The sequence below is a fragment of the Ciconia boyciana genome, chromosome 14 (genome assembly GCF_034638445.1).
Source record: "Ciconia boyciana chromosome 14, ASM3463844v1, whole genome shotgun sequence".
Lineage (NCBI taxonomy): Eukaryota > Metazoa > Chordata > Aves > Ciconiiformes > Ciconiidae > Ciconia > Ciconia boyciana.
The window spans coordinates 10871392-10885976 of NC_132947.1; positions in this window are offsets into that span (position 1 = coordinate 10871392).

Sequence of the window (14585 nt, forward strand, 5' to 3'; positions counted from 1 at the left end):
AATTGAAAGAATTTAATAATTGTTTAGCATAGTTGCTGTTTCTCTTTTCTTTTTTTAAAGCTACAAAAATAATCCTGACTGAGAATTAACTGTGATTCAAACCAGTTTTGTTTCTTCCTGGAACGCACTAGAGAAAGGGGCAAGTAATGCTGAATAGGAATGGAAACCAAGAAACAGGAATTTGAATGTCATTTTGTAACCCAGAATATACTAATCTGATACAATTTATACCATTCTTTTTGTACCATATCAGAGTGAGCAAGCTAGTTTAGATTTTTATTGTCTGAGAATATGGTTTTCTATAAGATCCCTAGTGTAGCGCTTTAAGAATTGTTTTATATTTGTATAGCTTCTACATTTGTAGCTTTGTAGATAATTTTACTTTCAGCATGAATTTCAGCTCTTATACTCGCTTAAGTTCCAAACAAGTAACATTGAGTTTTTATTTTGAAACAAAACTAAAGCAATTTAGGAGCAGATAACTTCTGTGATTTATTACTCACTTACATAGATGCATGCTTTGCTTAGGACAAGGTAAGATTTAACACATTACTCAAATTTAAGATTCATCATTAATCTAGTAGTTACACTATCTCAGCAAAATGAATCTTGAGACAGATTTGCTAGCTATGAGACCTGAAGATTTAGACCATGAGATACAATGAGACAATCAAATATGATAATTTATAGTAATATTAAACTAGTGTTCAAGTGCATGCTTCAAGAGATATCCAGTGACTTCTGCTCTTCTATATATACTAGCTTAAATTTTTAGTATAGACATGCAGTATGCTCAAGAGGACATCACAGTTGTCTAAACTGATTATTTCAATTGACAAAAGGCTTGAACCTATTTCTGCAGTAAAACATTGTGTGTAGGAGGCAAGGAAAAAAAAAAGGTGTGATGTTGCAGACCACAGTTTTACTCTTTAGCACCATGTGGTCAGGTTCTGTTTTTCCTCCTCTGGCAGTTGATGACAGCATCATATTAAGGTAGTGAAGTGAAGTGTCTCATTTTACTTGCTATGTGTATGATATAATTTTTTGATAAATCTCTAGTGTGCTGAACTCTGTCTTTGGAAAGTAAGTAAACTATTTCTTAAAGCAGTGTTCATGTGTATAAAAAGAGACCAGTGAACCCCCATACTTCTATTACATATACTTACCTAGTTTTGTCATGTATCTCTTCAGAATTTAGATTATCTAATATTTGGAAACAGATAACTGGATGGACCTATATAAGGACCACACATTTATTTTTCTGGCCACCTACTTTCCTGCCTGGTTTATAATTCTGTGTCTATGTTATTTAAGCTCGTCTATGTTATTTAAGGTCTAAGTCCCATGTTTAAAGACCCAAGGTTTTTTTTATCTCTTTGATTCCACAGTTTCTGTGTTATATGTGGGCCCATTTCACATACAGCCCACTGTGTCATTTCTGTTGTCCTATCCTTTAAAGAAACAAACTTAGCAAACATAGCTATTCTTATATTCATAGTTGCTTTTTCTGGTAAAAAAGTAAATGAAACAAAAAAACATAGCCTCCAGTCAAGGAAAGATTTCCACTTTTCTGTTGGTTTACCATTTTAAGTATTTAGTCAAGGAATTAAACAGAAAATTAGAAAGTTATGTCCCACCAGCCACCTAGGTTGAAAACAACTGCATAGGATTTAATACTTAGTCTGCTATTAAGTTTTGTTGATTTGTTGTTCTGCTACCTAGGAAGCAAAATGAAATTAATGTCTTTTGCAGAGTTGTAGAAATCGACCGGAGATCTGCTTGACCACACGGAAGTAGCTAAGAATGACTCCTTTATTTTGTGCTTCAGTTAAACAAGATGATCTAATTCAGAATTTGAGTAAATTCAGACATGAAAAAAGATCCAGTCATTGTCATGGGGTAAGTAAACCCAGTTTAAAAATCACAAGACAAATATATTCAAATTCTCTATATGATTTCCTTTTGTGTGTTAGAAGACCATCCAAGATTGGGATTATTTATTTATTTATTTATTATTTTATTGGGCATTGTATAAACACAGAATAGCATGGAGACTATCTAACAGAATTTAGGGTCAAGTAGACAAGATAGATTCACTGTGGGGAAGAACAATACCCCGTAAGCAGTGCAATGGCATCAAAACACATTCATTGTGTTCTTTTGGGACTTTGGGATGGAGGGGAGAGATTACTCAGGAAAGGATAAGGTGGGAAAAACAGAAGAGAAGAGGGACATGTGTACAGTAAAGTATTATAAAAGTCACATTGGGGCAAACAGCCATTGGAATGACAGAGAGTCAGGCAAGCTTGTAGGCAAATTTTGAACTGCCAGAGGTTCTTGCTCTGCATTCTGCTTGACTTACAGGTTAGAATGTATAGGTGATTTCTCTCTGCAGTATTCAGCTACAGTCATATGGCAACAGTGAAGGAAGTATCATCTGGGTGTGACCAAAGTGAGGATGATCTTCCTTGATTTGTTCTTGAATACTTGAGGGTAAGGAATTGAGGTGTCTGAGCCTGTTTTGCTGTCTGTTCTTAAGATACAGGTTTTACAAGGCAAAGTATAACAAGATCGGGATTTCCAGGGTATATGTTTGTAAAATATTCTCTTTATGCTAAGCATTTTGCCTGTGCAGAATCTTCTTAAAGCTAAAATCCCAGTTCATGGGGCATAAAGGCTTCTACCTTAATTTGAGAAGGATAATGACACATATGAAGTAAAACAGTGCAAGATACATATATCAGATATTGTACTGTATTCTTTGTATGTAACTTATGTAACTTATTATTTACCTAAAAGCAAAACTTAAACACAACAGGTTAAACAACTGGCATTTAATGACAAGCAAAGTAAGATCAGTAGCAGCAAAATATATTTAAAAAACCAACCAACCAAAACAAACACCCCCCACAACAACAACTTCCAGTTAATCAATAGTAACTGAGATTAAAATTACAGGAGCCAAGTACTCATTGTCCATTTGGGAGTAAAGGAATTATCAGATGAGCTAAGAAGGGAGTTTTTCTGTCACACTACAGTTTTTCATACCAAGAAATAGTTTTAGGCTTTCCTCTAAAGTATATGGTCCAGTCATTTTTACAGACAGGACTCTAGATGAATGATTGGTATGTTTCTGTATCGTATTTCTTGCTTCTCTTCCCTCTTTGAAAACCACTACAAAGCAGGCTTCTATTTTGTGAGAATTAAAACTTGGGATTTAGTCTTTGCATAAAAGTGTTTCCCAGTCTTACAAAAATGGAACTGTGCAAAAAGGGGATACCATTTGTAGCATCAAATGTACAATAGTGAATTCTTAAGATTCTGTGCTACAGTTTGAGAACAATCTGCCTATTTCTTGACACTCTACTGTCTCTGAAAAAAAGAAAACTGTGTTAAGAACATACAGGGTAGGTCATATAATTGGGACAGGGGAAGTGAAGCAAGTATGGATTTGTGCCTCTGCCCTAAAATTAAAATTCTCAATGGGAACCATACATCAAAAAACCTTTTACAATTAAATAGCAGTTGAAGTCATTTTGCTATAATATGTAATTGAATGATAATTGTAGAGCCTGAAGAAAGGCAGGAAAGGAACAGGTACTAGATTTTAGGTAGCATGTAAGAGTGAAAAGCTATCTTGCTGTTTTGTGAAAAACAAAAGTAGAAATCCCGTTCAATGTCTGCATATGGTAATCAATTACCGGCTGTTATGTAATGATATGCAATTTCTGTGGTGACTGATTGCAGTTTTTATTTAGAATCTATTAAGCAAATAAATATTCTACTTGCAGAGCAGGTGGAACTAATGCTGCATACATTAAAGCAGTAGTGTATTCTTAGGAGATCATACGTTGAATACAAGCTCCTACATCTCTATGGTTTTATGAAACCTTTTGTTTCATTCTGAGACTGGTTCCTCCTTTCAGACTGAAAATCTGGTTGCAATCTAGTATCACTTAATTGTTTTGAAGGGTGTCTATTAGGTGATGAAGTGATTACAAACTAGTTTGTAAGGCTATATTTAGAAAATCAAATGTAGATAATTTTTTTGTCATGGCGTGAAATGTTTTCTAGAAGGGAAGGAGGGGTAGTGAATTAGAGGTAGAATGACTGGTCTGGGGAATGGTTATTTAGAAGAGCTAGATTATGGTTTTAATATAAAATTATTTTCTGATTTATTTTCTAGTATTGTATTGACTGTACAGTTAAAAAGAGGTAGTGTTGGAATGAGCTTTCAGATCACAAGAAAAATGACATTCTTATTGGTGTTTCAGTAAAAGCTTTGAGTTCAAAATTGCTATTTATAAATCCTGTAACATGTTATCTTACAATTGTAGCATGGCATTAAGGTGTTTTTGATGTCTAAATGCTTACATTTTTCATATTTATCCTGAAAGCCTTTGTTTGTTGGTATTAGGTGGGCTGTTCTTTCTAAGGTATTTGAGGTCCACGTAGTTGAACAAAAATGGAGAGATGGAAAGGATTTTGCTATTTAATGTATTAAGTAGGTTCTCCAGATACTGTCAAATTCTTGTCTGAATAGAATCTACTTCAATATGCATTAAAAAAATCCAAACAAACCTGTAAACCTGTGTGTTGGTTTGTATTGGTTGTAAAACCCTGTTTTCATCTCTAGCGCATTTCATAGATATATGCTTGGAACTAAACCTGCATTGTTTTACAACATTTATATTTACTGTGCTTAAATGGTAATAATTTAATCGACTGATATATACAATACAATACCCTATTTCCACATACATCTTTGTGCGTTCATGTGTCATTTCTATTGTAATCTATATATTTCCCTTTTGGAATTGGAGTTTGTATCTCTGGATATGCAGTTCTTCAAAGAACAGCTTTCAAGATCACCAACTGATTAAAACTATTATATTAGAAAATGTTATCTCAGAAATTACATTCTAAAAACTAGAAAATATAAACACTTCTATTTAATGTTATATTGTCAGAGTAGTATGTGCATTTTCTACAGCTCAGATAATGATAATAAATTGGTGACTTAGGTTTTCAGACTCCTACATTTTTGGCCATGTCTGGGGCAGACTTAATTTCAAACAAAAGTATTTTAGGGAAAATTTAAGCTAAAAAACTCTTGAAACGTTTCCAGAAAACACTTCACATTTGCATTTTATTTTGCAAAATTATTTATTGTTATTGGTATGAGTCTATCCTCATCATAACCATTTCCTTTTCCTCCCTGATCGGTTAATAGTATAGCAGTAAAACAAACAAACAAAAAGTTGCACTTTATACTTATTTTCCCAATTTTTAAATGACTGGCTATATAGGAAAAATAAAGGAAGAATAAGCATAATATCTTCAAATGTAGTATATACATCTGTACTACAGGCAGGTTGGGAGTCTGGAATAATTACCAATATGATATATGGAGATTGCACAATGATCCAATAATTGGTATTAGTTTGTGAATAACTTTTTTCCTCTATATGTTTCCCCCCCTCACAGATAAAGTGAATTCTTTATTGTACCACGTTCTTTCTGAGTACCTAAAAAGTACCAAAACATAAATAGGAATCAAAGCACAGGTTAGGACTATTCTTTCACTTCATAGCTAGAAAAAACCACCAATGTTCCGGGCTTACTTTACCTGAACTTTATGAAAGTTTTAGACTGCATTAGTAGAGAAACAAATCATAGAAACAGTCAGGCTGAAAGGGGCCTCAGAAAGTCTCTAGGCCAACCTCCTACTCAAAGCATGATCAAGTTATGAGGTTAGACCAGGTTGCTCATTAATTTATCCAGTCTGGTCTTTGAAAAACTCCAATGCAATCCAGTCTACACAATAAAAGAAGGTAAGCCAGCAATGATGTTCAGCCAGGCCTTTATAAATCTACTATAACAAGAACAATGAGCTGTGACCCTTTACTAGTAGTCATCTCTGTTTACCTTTGCCTGACTGAAGGCTATGAAAGCCTGTGAGGCTTGTAACAGAACAAAAAAACGTGTGTCACTTTGTATTAAGACCTAAATTGAAACTTTGGCAGCAAAATGTGTGTGTATAAGCACCATCCAACCTGGTTTGTGAAGCTATGTTGTTACAAATCACAGCCAAGCTTATAGACGGGGATTCTAGAACAACTGCTGAACTCTCTACTATTAACCTTATTTCCAAAGAAGCCCTCTGCAATATTATTTTTGTGCCCACAGGGTGCATGCCTGTATGCTCCAGCACTAATAGCACTATGCAGAAGCAACATACGCTACTTGTTACAGCATGGACCTTGAAACTGAAGTCCTAGTTCTATCCCAGATCCCTCTCAAGCCCATTAACTTCTAATAACTGATATTGTCTAACTTTTATTTTGACTTGAAAGTAGCATATAGTTGAACCAAGGAGTGAAAGGCTTGGTGTTTAAGGCCTTTTTCCTGCATCTTATGATTCACCAAGGAATCATGAAAACAGAAATAATCTGAAGAAATACTGGACAATTTCCAGAGGGTTTCGGATGTTTACATTCAAATGCAGACCTTTTTCTTCAACGCAGTGTTCCCTTCTTTTATATTCCAAGCTGATCACTCGGGTCATAATACTGAATTCACCTTGTCGTTTACAGGGGGGAAAGTAATTTATTCTTCCTTCCATGTTTTTACCATTTATTAAATGAACAGAGTAATGCTTTTATGAAGTGTTTTGCATAAAAAAGGAAGTATTGATAGTTGCAAAGTAGTAACAGTAATGCAAGAAAACAGACTAATGAAAAATAAAAGATGAGGCTCCAGTTGGAAAAACTCTTCCAGTTCCTTTCAATATGTCTGTCAATTTAACATTTCTATTAACTGTTATTTTTCACAACTTACTCAATAGATACAAGAAGGGCTTAGATACATTAATAACTTTTAATTTGCCTAGAAAAGATTTTATTGTCCTTGAAAGACTATAATTTCAATGGATTGAAAAAACAGATGAATGTCCTGGGTGAAACTCTGGACTCACTGGAGATAATAGGGCCTGGATTTCACCCTAGGGTTTTATGTAATAAGCTATTCAAGTGACATTTAAATAGATGACCGTCCAGTGCAAAGACTAATATTTCATTCATGCATTAATACGTTAAGTAGTCTGTCAAGGAAAAACTAATGACCAGAAATAATTGAAACTGAAAATAAACCTTTTTTTCTTTTTTTAAATCTGATGTTTCTTTACCTTTTATTTGGGTGGATAAACTCCCTTAATTTTTTTAGCATTCTAAAGATTGTTCTACCTAAGTCAATATTTATAAATATATATTATGCTTTCTTGGAAATTTGCTGAGCTAGTGTCTCTGTAGTAGTGTGTCAACATATTACACTGGTATTGCTTAAATGTGGAATCACCTAGCACCAAGTCTCCTAAAATGGGATAAAATAATAAAAAAATATTTAATCCATTGTTGACCTTTATCACTCCTAAAAGTGCAAGAAAACACAAACTTTAGAAGGGAATTGAGAAGAGAATTTATTTTATCCTGGGTTTATTGTCATGACTTACTACTATTCATATTACAAATTGAAAGTTTATGTGAGACTATTGCAAACCATGAGGCTGAGATCACACATATGTAATTTGCCAATCAAGCCTGAGCAGCGCAGATAATAATAGCTAAGTGCCAGATGCACAGAAACCCTGATATCCTTCTTTCAGGAAATACTTTGGTTTTTTTTCTCCTCTCTTCCCCTTGTTAGCTTTTATCCTATAACAGGGAATATTCCGTCACAGCTGTTGACCAATAATATATTCTGTATAAGCATCTGTTCTTATTCTCTGTAAATAACAGCATCATCTCTCTTCTGTGCATTGGTTACACCAATTAAGCATTAAAGAAAAACTGAGAATTAGTAAGTAGAAAATATAGAGAACTAGTGTTCTTATAAATATGACTTGTATAACTTAAACCCACAAAAGCAAATATGGAAAAAATACCAAAGAATCTATGTTCTTCACTTTTCTGTCCAAAACCAGATCTCTTGCCACTGTAACACTATCAAAGAGCAAGACTGAACAGTGTAAACTTAACCTTACTTCTGTTCTGTTGCTTTCTTTTTTCCCACAAAATCTATTATCAAAGTAGCTTCTGCCAGCTTAATCGCTTACTCTGTCAAACAGCCAATGAGGTATTAATGTTGGGAAGAAATGTTTCCTGATCATGTGCATGTACAAAACAGTGAAAGGTGTAGCCTATAGTATTTTAGTGGCTGGAATAACGTAAGGTGCATAAGAGGAGAAATTGTTGCATGTAGTGCTAAATGACTTTATTTTATGCTTCAGTGATTTAGTGAAGTGTGTATTTTAAATGTATTAATTAGTGGAGTATGGTACATGATGTGTTCATCATGGCTTCCACTGTATATATGTTAGAATTTTGTAAGGAATTTTACAAGGGTTTTAGTCATGGAGAAATGCTCTGCATCTGCTTTACCTTTCTTTTTTCCTTTACTTATGTTCATAAGATTAGTCTGTTCTGAAAAATATTTTTCTTTCCTGTTATATGATAACCACATAAAACTTTTACTGATTAGTTTAATGAGGCATCAATAAAGACATCTCTCTGTAAGAAGTAGCATTGTACAGAACTTCACAAACCAGCTGTATTAGTTTAAGCCAGGTGAGATAGTAATGAATTCTGTAAATTCTTGTCTGTCTGCCTGGATATATTAATTCTGACTCTTCTGTATAGCCTGTGTGATAGAAGCATAGCATCTCTCCAGTGAGTGAAAGGCTGGATTCCTTGATGTTCCAGGTAGCTATTAACCAGCACCCCAACTATGTTATATTGTCCAAGAATTTTTCAAAGGGTGGGATTTATCTTCCTAAATAGAAGTATCTAGTGTCATTTTAAGTGCTATCTGGGAGCTGAGATGTCTTTGTGGGGCTGACACATATGACATGGGACTTAGGAGAGACTCTTGGCCTTGGGGATTAGGAGCTAGAGGACACATGGGATATTCTAGGACATCTACAATATTGCTAGATGTCTCTCTAGTTGTCTGAATTATTGTGTTGACATAGGAAGATTTTGGGGGGAATGGGACTAAAGGTTTGAATGTATATTTCTTGGGGTTATGTGAGTGTCCCCTGGTGGTGGTTGCCTTATGCATTCTAGCAGAGGAGTCTCAATTGCCTCAGTATTTTCTGTCTGCTGCTGCACCATAGAAGAACCAATTTGCTTCTAGCCTTTGTCTTTTTATCCATGTTTACTAAGATTTGTTTAGGTAGTACTAGATATTTAACTGTACTTATATGGAAAAACACATCTGGACCGAAACTTAGCAGTGATTTCAAATGCTTTGCATTTGCTTGTTTGTCTTCCTAGAATTAAATTCACATGAGGCGTTTGATGTGGCTAGAGGAAGATTATGCCCTAGCATAATGAGAGGTATGTGAGCTCTTCTTTTCCATCAAAGTGCAGGACAGATTGTTCCATGGTTAGCTCACCAAGAAAGCGTTGAACACTGTTGGCTAGGGATCTTCTGGAGGAACAGAATGGTGACTGCTGATATAAGAGAAACGTGGGTCAGTATAGGATGGTTCATCCATAGTCTTGGTGTTGACACTAACCAATATATGGGTTTAAACATGTTCTTTGATTGCTTCTCTTCATGCTGCTGAAGTAGAGAGATGTCTGTGTCCCTTGAGGAAAACGTCACCCTCAGATTTTTTTATGGTTATCAGGCAGATCAAGTCTCTCTGCTAAAATCTTGGTGTGAAAATGAATATTGAATCCTATGGCAAAACTGTTTTGAATAGCTTTTTCTAGACATGAGGGATTATTTGCCCGCATTTTTTTCCCAGTGTGATAACCTAGAAATGAACGCTAGGGGATGCTACACTTCTACCAAAGTTAGCGAACTAGGTAAGGAAAAACCCTCCAGCTCTGTGAAATTATTACCATTGCTTTCCACACAAAAAGTAAGGAAAACAGCTTTTGGTCATTTGATGCAATAGGGGTATTTTATTGGAACGTACCTGAGTAGAAATAGATAATTTTTTAATTCTTTGCTAAACGTCTGGGGAAAATGTCCTTATTATATATGTATAAAGAAGTTTATTTTTAAATATCTATCCTATAGAATTCCATTCAATTCCAAACATCCAAATCAAGATCAGGATCCCATTTCAATAGATTACATGCACAAGTAGGTGAAGAATAGTTCAGATACACTGTATACAAAGCTACAGAGTTGTTTAGTCTAGGGCTCCAATCTTAGAAACTGTCCTTTGACAACAAATGCAGAACAGCTTGCAGGTTTGAAATTTGTTGCAGGACAAGCCTGATTGTTTTGCACTAGAACTTGTTTTTCCTGTAAATAATTTACATTGTTTTCAAGTGCTTATAAAAGCTATACAAAACAGAAATATTTAAATGTTGGACAATTATGTAAACTTTCATCATATTTTAACATGAAAAACAAAACCATGTAAAAATGTATGCAGATTACCTTTTAATTTAAAAAAAAGTCCTAAGAACAAGCAGGAATGACAACCTTACCTTTCAAAGAAATTGCTATTTAGAAATTGCCTGTTACAGCATTTGCTTTACAAATCTTTGCAAACAGAAGCAATGTAAAAGAGAATTTTTAATTACTATACATGAGTTAAATAAGGACCAGTTTTTTATATTTTAAATTATACAAACAGCTGCATTTCAAGTTTTCCGTCGATAGCCCTGCATTATACAGCCATGCTGTTCAGTTCTTAAAAAAGACCAAATAGTATTTGTTTGTCAGGATTTGTTCAGTCCCTTTGTTCTTTTCTGGGCTGTCAGAAAAAAGGTCAATTTCAATTTTTGGGTGCAATCTGAAATGCTGGTGGTATTCTATGCTATCCATCCATCAAGATCTCAGTTTTCCTAAACAAGTGCATACACGTGTAAATGTGTTTGCTCCAAGTGTTTGCTGCAAATATACTGTGGGTTTTGTGTTTCATGGTTTTCTTTTGTTTTTAATGTAGAGTCTCACAGAGAAAAAAAGAACAGGCCAAGTGCTAAAAGGTTCATTTTGCTCACAAGAATGCAAAGAACTAATCTTACCCAAACCGCTGTAGATGAGTGAGAAGCATTGAGAAGCCAAAACACGGAAAGTCCAGAGAACTGGCCAATATTTGTATGTAGTTTTCTTTTTGTAGCAGTGACTTTGAGGAAAAGTGGGATGTACAGACAATTTGAACTGATCTAACTGCCCCTAGCTGCTGAAAGGGGTAATCTCCCTCCCTCCCTCCACTATTTGTGGCTGCAGAGTCCAACCCCACCATTGCATCTAGTTTTCTGCTGATTGAGCAAACTGAACTGGCTCACTGCAGGGTTCTACAAATGATAAATCTAGTGCAATGGAAGGAGTGGGCATATGTGGCTGGGAATGGGAGTGGTAGTAATGGTACCCCTTTCAGTGGCAATAAAGTCTTATATAAAACTTAACCACCTTGTTTAATTAAATTCTAAGGCCTTAGAATTAAATTCTAAGCTGGACCCAAAATATATGTGCAGATAGTGTCTCTGGTTTGATAAATTTGCTGTTTAGAAAACATATTCTTCATCTTTGTGAATTAGTGTTTATCTGTCTGTCAGGTTTACAAGCACAGGACTACAATAGTGATCAAGGAATTGATAATCTGTATCCACTTCAGATTATTTTGGTAGGGTGAGTTGCAAGCATCTCTTTTGTCAGGCTTTATTTAGGTCATGAAAATTATTTTGATTTGCATCCTAAAGTTAGAATTGTTGATATAGTTTTTCCTTTTGTATTTTAAGCATTTTTCTGCCATCATATAAAGATGAAGAAAAATGCACTGTAAATCAGAATTATGATAACTAGCAAATATGTTTTGTTTCCTGAATCATGTTTTTCTGCTGTGTTAAAATGTTTGCACAGTGCTAATGTCCAGGATTGGTTGTTTTCCCAAAACATTCTCACATCCCTTAAAAGAACAAGCAGTTATCTGAATGCACAGAAGAAATTAAAAATGTGCAAATTGCAGGACTGGAATCTGAGTGGTTTTAAGAGAAATACAGCTGAGAGATCAAGAGAAAGATAGTAAAACGAGGGTCGCAGTACTAATTTTATCCTCCACCTGTGAATGGATGTTGCATAGAGTTGCTTAAGAAATGTCTGCAGAATTCTTTTTCCTCCTCTGTGAAACACCTTGGTATTTCCCGAATTACTAATGACACTCTGAAATGCAGAGTAACATCACAACTTGTTTTCAGTATGCATTGTGTAGTGCCTGGAATGTTATATTCCAACATGTCTTTAAAAGCCAGGATTAAGCAAGGCTATTATACCAGAAGTCAGAATAATGTTTTATAAAAGGGTAAATTGGCATTTGTGCTTGAGTTCTTTTTGGACCTATAGTAGCTTCAATACAGAAATAGATTTAATTCCCCTATACTTTTGTTCTGTTGCTCCTTATGTGGTTGAAATGTTGCTTACAACTTCACTTTTGAACCCCCTAAACTCTGACATCTCTCCACTCTAATGTCATATGAGGATATTGTGGCTTTAAAAAAAAGTATTGAAGTTCATTTAATAAAAAAGCTTGCAGACTAGTCACATAGCTAAGACTTATTTGTGTACCTAATTAACACACACTTGGATTTTATTATGTTATTGGCAAGTAGAATAAATACAGCATGACTTCTTCTGCCCATTCAGACTTATGTTTTTTGATGTGGGTATAGATTTATTTACAGTAAGCCTTCCTTTCGGAAACAACTTTACAGTGGCATTAGCTCAGGAGTGTCCTCATTTCTGTCACCTGATAAGGAGGGCTTAGGAAACATCATCTGTAAGTCCAACAGTGCATGAAAAATAATAATCTGTAAAGGTCCCAAAATGAATTCAACAGTTTATGCAGATGTTAGTTAATGTGAGTGAAATGGGCACATCATTTACCTGGCTTCAGAAGACAAAGCCACAGCTGGAAAACGTGTTGTTTCTTTTCAGAGACATGATTATATTTCAACGGCTGTCTTTCTTCCTGCCCCTTCATAAGGTTGAAGAGACAAGGACAGATGTACAGTGTCATTTGGGCATGAAGAAAACATAGTTAATAACACAAATCTGGTGAAAATATGGATGCAGTGCTTGATCACGTAGTTTCACAAAAATGTCTTTTAGTGATAGTGATTGTTTAAATTATCTCAAGCTGCTTGCTCTTGCTCTCTCAGTCGTGCCATTACAATTGTTATGGCAGCAGTGTTGTGAACTATTGTGAATTGGTGCCTTTCCTGGGTTAAAGTTAACACAGTAATTATTTGATTCATGGATTCTGTTCTCTGGGTAACCATAGAGACATTTCTGCTAGAAGTGTGACTGAGCCGAGTGCTGTGGCTGGAAGGAATGGTGAGATGCTTAAGCTAGTATGTCTGATTAAAAAAAAAAAAAAAAACCTTAAAAAAAAAAGTTGGTGAAGCTATGGGTTAAGCCTTTGTGAAAGTGATTTTACTGTACATTTGTGGTGGAAAAAGAAAGAAGGACTTTTTGCTGGTGAGCGGCAAACCACAAAAATGAGATGAATATAGCAATTGGAATAGCAGATAGGGAGGAGAAAGGTGTGAATAAGGAGAGCCTTAAAGCTGAAGCCAAACTGCAAATTTAGTGTGTGGAGGGGCAGGAAAGAGCTTAAAAGTGAGAGTGATATAGTCTAAATCTGCAGTGGGTTGTGATAAAATATAAGCCTAGGAGAGAGGAAAAATCACTGTAATAATAGTATGTTTGTAATTCCATCACTTTACATATTTGGTGTGAGCTTAGCTGGTGGAGTCTTCTGTGAGATAATCAGCTTTTATTAAAAAAAAACCAAAACAAAACAATAACAAAAGTCATGTATCTCATTACTGTTAACCAAGCGATTCCTGAATGTGAAAAAATCGGAAAAGAAAAAGAAACCATAGTAATAGGACTAGAGTTTAGCATTATCCAGACCCAGTCCTAAATAATTCTTCCCTAACAGTAGTGACTTTCTTCTATTTTCTTGGGAAGGACCTTGAGGTCAGAATAAGTGCTATATGCAGGATGTCTCACACTTGGGCATCACTTGGTGAAACACAGACTTCTTTCAGGATTTTGTACCTTGTTCTCATGCAGGGTGTCTGCATTCCCATAGCCACAGACCTTGCATGTGCAGTGAGTTGGAGTCATTACCGTGTTATCCCAGAGTAGGCATGATAAATCCACTTGCTACGCAGGTGCAGTTCAACTGCATGGTGGATATGCTTTAGGTCTGACATGCAGTATAGCTGCATATGTCTCACAGCTGCTTTCCAGGTAACTGAAAAAGTATTCAGCTGCATATGAAATATGAAATAAATTATATCTGTTAGGCTTTTAATATAGAGCACATAATTTAAATATATAATAATGAAAATCCTGTTTTATACGGGATAGCCAACAGCCCAGCTCGCAGCTGTTAGATCTTGGAGAGACTGGTTTAAACTGGTTTAAAATAGTGAAAAGGATTAAATATATGGGCTTATGCCTTAAGATAACATAGGCTATAGCACCTCTTTTAAAAAGCTACAGCTGCTGAAGGAAAGGGTTCAAGGGTGCTTTTTTTTTTTTCCCCAGGTATT